The sequence below is a fragment of the Ceratotherium simum genome, chromosome 2 (assembly GCF_057802395.1).
Source record: "Ceratotherium simum simum isolate JZ-2026a chromosome 2, ASM5780239v1, whole genome shotgun sequence".
Taxonomy (NCBI): Eukaryota; Metazoa; Chordata; class Mammalia; order Perissodactyla; family Rhinocerotidae; genus Ceratotherium; species Ceratotherium simum.
The window spans coordinates 65,131,391-65,137,760 of record NC_141901.1 but is presented as its reverse complement, the minus strand read 5'-3'; positions in this window follow the sequence as shown (position 1 = coordinate 65,137,760).

The window sequence follows — 6,370 nt, the reverse complement described above, 5'->3', positions numbered from 1 at the left end:
GTAAGTGTGTTTTTTGTGTAATAAGGATGTAGATTTCGTCTATAATTTGTGTATGGTTCTAATCACTTTGCTGAATCTCATGTAAAGTATAATGAGACAACTTTATGCACATGTACTTGCTGTGTCAACAGTAACATTTAAACAGAAAATGTTTAATAAGCATTTTCTCATTCTAACTATGTATCTTCTAGTGGGCACTCGGTAAATACTGGTTTTGAATCTGTTGAATATGTTATGAAAGCCAAACAATGAGAATTGCAAAATTTCAACCCTAGTACATTTGACCAAATTCAGCCCCAGATATGTCTTTGTTTGTCTTGTAATATTAAAAAATAATTGACTGCCTTTAGAACAGAATGTGCTTTTCATCACTGTCTATTATCTTACACCTAGCCTGCTTCCATATTTAGATTACCTCCTGGTACCTGTAGGCAGCTGAGGTTGCGACTCAAATGAAACAGGTTTGGTGTTTCAGCTAAATGTGCCGTACTGTAATATATTGAGGAAGTTAAAACTTGGTTCTGTCTTGGACTTCATTCAGTGAAGATTAAAATATAGTCCAAGATATAGATCCAGAAGATGATATTATAATACATTCAGAAAGTGCTAAATTAGTCGGTATAGAACAGTAAAAAGAAAAAAATTACTCCATGTACATAATCATAATTCTTGTCAGTGATTTCTGTGGCCTTGGACAGTTGGGTTCAGTTTGCTTTAAAGATGATGGTGATAGTATTGCTTGCTATTTATATTTTCACAAAGTATTATAAGCTCCTTTCTATAAAAAGTGAGATATGAAATATCTTTCTATTTTAGAATAAAACTACAGTTTTATTTATTTATTTTTTGCTTGAGGAAGATTAGCTCTGAGCTACCATCTGTACCAGTCTTCCTCTGTTTTGTATGTGGGTCACCACCACAGCACGGCCAATGAGGGGTGTAGGTCCGCACTCAGGATTAGAACCCACGAGCCCAGGCTGCTGAAGTGGAGCGTGCTGAACTTAAACCACTACACTGCGGGGCCAGCCCAAAACTACAGTTTTAATACAGTTTTTGGAAAGGTTTTGATAAGTTTGGAGGTCCTCAGACTAATGTGGTCCTTGCTGCTTCTGACAGGGTGTGCAGCAGTGTTAGAGAGGTAGGCTGGAATACAGAGATTGGGAATTTTGGAGGGAGAGATTTAGGGTCAGCAGTGTACATGATGAGTTTATGATTAATCTTGGCTTGGGTTTGTTCTCAGCTTAGGTAAAAAGAAGGTGGGACTACTGCAAAGAAATTTTTCGTAAATCCTAGAAGGGATTTGAATTTCCATTTGTTTTCCCTGAACAAAATTGTATTTCTATTTCTACTTCTATATCTAAAATTCTATTTCAATATGATTCTGTCTTCTATTTTTTTAAGACCACCTAATACAAGTAATTTTGTTGATTCAACACTATATGTACAATGGTCTTTAAGAATATTTTTTTAAACCAGTGGCCTTCAAACAAGAGCATTCATACATGAGTTTCACAAAGCCTTCCCATGGGTTTCAAGTTTGCAGATGTCAATAGTTTTTAGAGAATTTATTTCCAAATTTGTCTACTTCAATATGTACTTCCTCCTAGAATTGAGTTGCCTGTTGTCGAGGTAGGACTTTGCAGGTTTTCCTTTAGCTTCTCTTTCCCAATCACCATTCTTCCTCTTTGCAAAAGAAAAGTTTATTTTTCACCTATCCTGTTTTTACAATGGTGCATTCCCCCAGATAAGAACATCCTCAAGCCCTCTTCAAATAAAGGGACAATTTGAAATATCAGTCTCTGAAAAGCCTACTCAAACTAAGGTATAAACCTGCATCTTATTTTATATATTTGCATGATTTTAAGTAAGGAGGTGGAAACTTCAGGGTTTACTTTCCACAGATCAACATTGCATCTTTAAATAAAACTTTTTTTTTTCAGATTATTAGGAGAAACATTTTCATTAACTTTGCCAAAAGGCTACTAGAAAGTTTAAATCCATTTTTTTTAAACTTTGGAAGTTTAAAAAAAGCTTAGTAAGAATTATGAATTACTTCTTTGCTCTCTGTACATCCTTACCATGTGGACTGTGTTGTAGCTTCTATAATCTATATTAATATTCTGAAATAATGCACACAATTATTAATATATATTTTTAAGCCCCACACTTGCTCAGTAACCTTTTTGCTATTGATTTCCACTGAGCTCTGTCTAATCCCAGTAATTAATGAATAAGTAATATTCATCCATAGATTCATGATCTAATTTTTTAAAAAAGAGTGTTAACCTCATTAAGATATATTTCCATATAATTTTACTTTTATATTCAATACTATTTCAAAATGTCTATTTGTTATGCTCAATTGTATAGTAATAATAATTGTAATTAATCAAGCCAGGAGAAATTTAAAACATTTTTAAGAGTCTTGTGTTCACTGAAAATTTTAAAGCTTAATGCAAATTAACATGCATATTTTTATTGCGGAGAAATATAACAAAGTGAACTTTTAAGCATAAAAATATGGTAAAATTATAGGGGAAGTGGAATGTATTTTTTTTTAAGGGAAATGGTGGATATCAAACAGCGATAGTATTTAGAGTCCAGTGGATAAATTTAAGAGTGATGGAATAATTTTATTTTAAAATGGCAATATTTATAACATTGAAATGAGATCCTTTGCTATAACTGTTGAAACTTATGATGAAAAGTTTTCATGCCCAGATAGCTGGTTAAACAGTATTTCTTTGTGTGTCTGTGAGGGTGTTTCCAGAAGAGATTAGCGTTTGAGTTCGTGAACTGAGTAAAGCAAATGGCCCTCCCCAGTGTGGGCGGGCCTGATCCAATCAGTGAGGGACTGACTAGAACAAAAAGGTGGAGGAAGGTTGAATTTGCTCTCTGCCTGACTGCTGGACCTGGAACATCAATCTTCTGCCCTTGGTGCTCCTGATTCTCAGGCTTTCAGACTCAGGCTGGCATCTACACCATTGGCTCTCCAGCTCTCAGGCCTTGGAACTATACCACTGGCCTTCCTGGGTCCCCAGCTGCAGGTGGCACATGGTGGGACTTCTCAGCCTTGGCAATCACATGAAGCAATACTTTATAATAAATCTTGCTTTCTCGATATATATATTGAGCATATATATGTAATCTCCTATTGGTTCTTTTTCTCTGGAGAACTCTGACTAATACAAGTGGTGTTACCGGAATCTATGAGGAAGGGTTCTCTGGGACTGATGATCAGATATCTGAAGAAGGGTACAGTTTAGCTGGTGATCATACCACAAGAGCATTGCAGCTGGTACTCAGACTTTTAAGGAAGAAGGATGCAACCTGGCAGGTGCTTGGATGGTTCAGATGGCATGGGCCAGCATGTGAGGGCGTGCAGGGGGGCTGATATTCCTACTGCCAGGGAGCACAGCAGGCTGTGTGGTGGGGCAAGTTGAAGGAAGCTGAGAGCCATAGTTTGCTGCTGCTGCTGGAGCAGTCCTGACAGGAACTGCAAGCAGGAAGAGTCCTTTCTCCTTTCCTCTTCTGAAGCTCCGCCCAGGGCTTCCCCTTTGCAGAACCTGACCAGAAGCCAGTGGGCAAGGGAGTCTGGAAATTATAATTTACACACCCAGACATCAGAGAACAGTTTCAAGTATGCTTGGAGCTGAGAGACAGTAAGTAGCCAGCAGAATCCATCTTTTTGGTCATTCAGCATTCACTTACATGTTTCTGTCTCAGAACCTATCACAGCTTGTTGCTTTTGCCTAATGGAATCCAACTATCCTTTTTACGAACAAAGGTATTTCCATTCTCTTCCTCAGAAGAGAGGCCCAGAGTCCCAACAGTCACCATAAATATCTCTGGATGATGTTATTGTCTGTTTTACTCAATCCCACCTGAATGTTCTGTAACATATAGACTGAATTGTAAAGTTAATTACCAATAACTGTCATTACATAAAGAGGGACGATGAAGGGGAGGGGAAAATTGAGTAAATATATATCAATATATACATAATAAGCAAGAAAATTTGCATAACTGCCACAGTCCTGTGTACTCATATTTGCTGTGCGCTCTGTTCCCTTCACCCTCAGCTGGCACCACAGCCAGTCAGGATTCTTTTCCTGGTGGATGAAATTCAAACCTTCACTCCCAAAGGGTGTAAATGTCAGTGGTCTGTCTTTAATGTGTTGCTGTAGTTTTGCTTAACTTTTACTGTTGGGTTTGAGAGTACTCAGAGATACCTCAGAGAATGTCTTGGGCTCTAGACATAGTCCTTCCTGCCTTCATTGTTATAACACCACTCGATTTAAGCTTAGAAGCAAACACCCCAACAAAAACAATGATCCCTTCTTTGTCATTTCAATAGCATGAGAAGCTCAACATGGCCCGCAGTAGTGTAATCTTCCAATTCATTGGAGCCGTTGTTATGACCGCTGGTGGAAGCCTTCCTCCTTTGGCAATTGAAACCTGTAAACCAACAGCAATCAAAGTTGCAGGATGGGAAACAAAATTTTGGGGGTTGTAATTAACTGTAGTAGTGGATGAGCAACTCCCACTTCGACGACTCGAACCATGTATTCTGGCGATGGAAGAAAGAGTACCCTATATTAGTCTGTGGTCCCAAGAATAGTCCACATCCTATAGGATAGTGCCCTAACCTTTCAGAGTGTTGTTTCCTAACTGGCTCTGTAACTGAATCTTCAGTAGGCTGTCTTACCAGCTCTGCTGCTTCTGAGGGATGTGATACCTAGCAAGATCAGTAATTATGCTCTATGGGCATGAACTCATTGGTACACTTCTTTACTGAGAAGTGAGTTCCTTGATCAGAAGCAATACTGTGTAGAACAACCGTAAGTCCACAGACAGTCATTATGTTTACTTGTTGCTGCATAACAGATTGCTTCAAAACTTAGCAGCTTGAAACAATAAACATTTATTATTTCACAATTTCTGTTGGTCTGGAATACAGGACAAGCTTAGCTGGGTGGTTCTGGCTCATGGCATCTCGTGAGGTTGCGGTCAAGCCAAGCTCCTGCGTGGAGTTACAGTCATCTCAAGACTTGAATGGCATTGAATGATCCACTTCTGATCTCACTCTTGTTGGTAGGCTTCAGTTCCTCTCACGCTGATAAACTGTGGGCTTTTCCGTAGGGCTTCTCACAACAAGGCAGCTTGCTTTCCCCAGTGTGAGTGAACTGAAAGAAAGAGAGCCCCCAAAATGGAAGACACAGTCTTTTTATAACCTAATCTCAGAAGTGATATCCCATCATTTCTGCCATATTCTGTTAATTAGAGGCAAGCCACTAGTCCAGCTCATACCCAAGAGGATGGGATTACTCAAGAGCATGAATAGCTGGAGGTGGCGATCACGGGGGCCATTTTAGAGGCTGCCTAGAACAGTCATACTAGCAGAAACACAGACCATTAGGGTTTTGAAATAAATAATTATTCTTTTCAGAATCACCTCTTGGTTTGCTACTGGGCCCTGGTAGAGACTGAACTTCTGATCTTGGACATCTAGAGACCATATGACCCAAGCTTCCCATGATGAACTGAATGTTTTCTGACCCTTTAAGATATAAGGTTGGTTGAAGGCATCAGCAATCCAACATCAAGTTGAAATGGTATAAATGACATTAGGCACAGGTAGCTCCTAAAGATAAAAGCATGAGTCTCCTGCAGCACCTACTCCTGCCTACCTACCAACCTATGGCCCCATGGAGGAGTTCCCAATCAGCAGTTGACTGAGGAAGAAAAAGCTAAGGCCTGGTTTGCAGGTGGTTTTGCACAAGGTGTTGGCATCACCTGGAAGCAGATGCTACAGCATTACAACCCATTTAGGGATAGCCCAGCAAGACAGTGATGATGGAAGATCCTCCCAGTGGGCAAAACTTTGAACAATACATTTGGTTGTCCGCTTTGTCTGGATTGAGAGATGGTCAGAAATGCAAATATACTGATTCATCGACGGTACTGGCAGTTTGTCTGAAATGTTGGGGACTCAGAAAAAAAAGTTTGGCGGCTTGGTAACAGAGGATGGGGGCAGAGGTATGTGGATGAAACTTTCAGAATGAGCATTCTGTATCTGAATAAAATTTGTGTCCCACGTGAATACTCAGCAAAGGGCATCCATGAAGAGGAGGCTTTCAGTAACCAAATGGACAAAATGACCTGCTCTGTGGATGACAGCCTCTTTCTGCAGTTACCTTAGTGCTTGCTCAGCGGCCACAGTGGTAGGGATAAAGGTTGTGTGGGCCCAACCACAAGGACTTCCCTCACTGCGGCTGGTCTGGCTCTCTGCATTGCTGAGTGCCTAACCTGCCAACAGCAGAGACTGCCACTGAGCCCTCTACACAGCACCTTTCCTAGAGAAAGACCA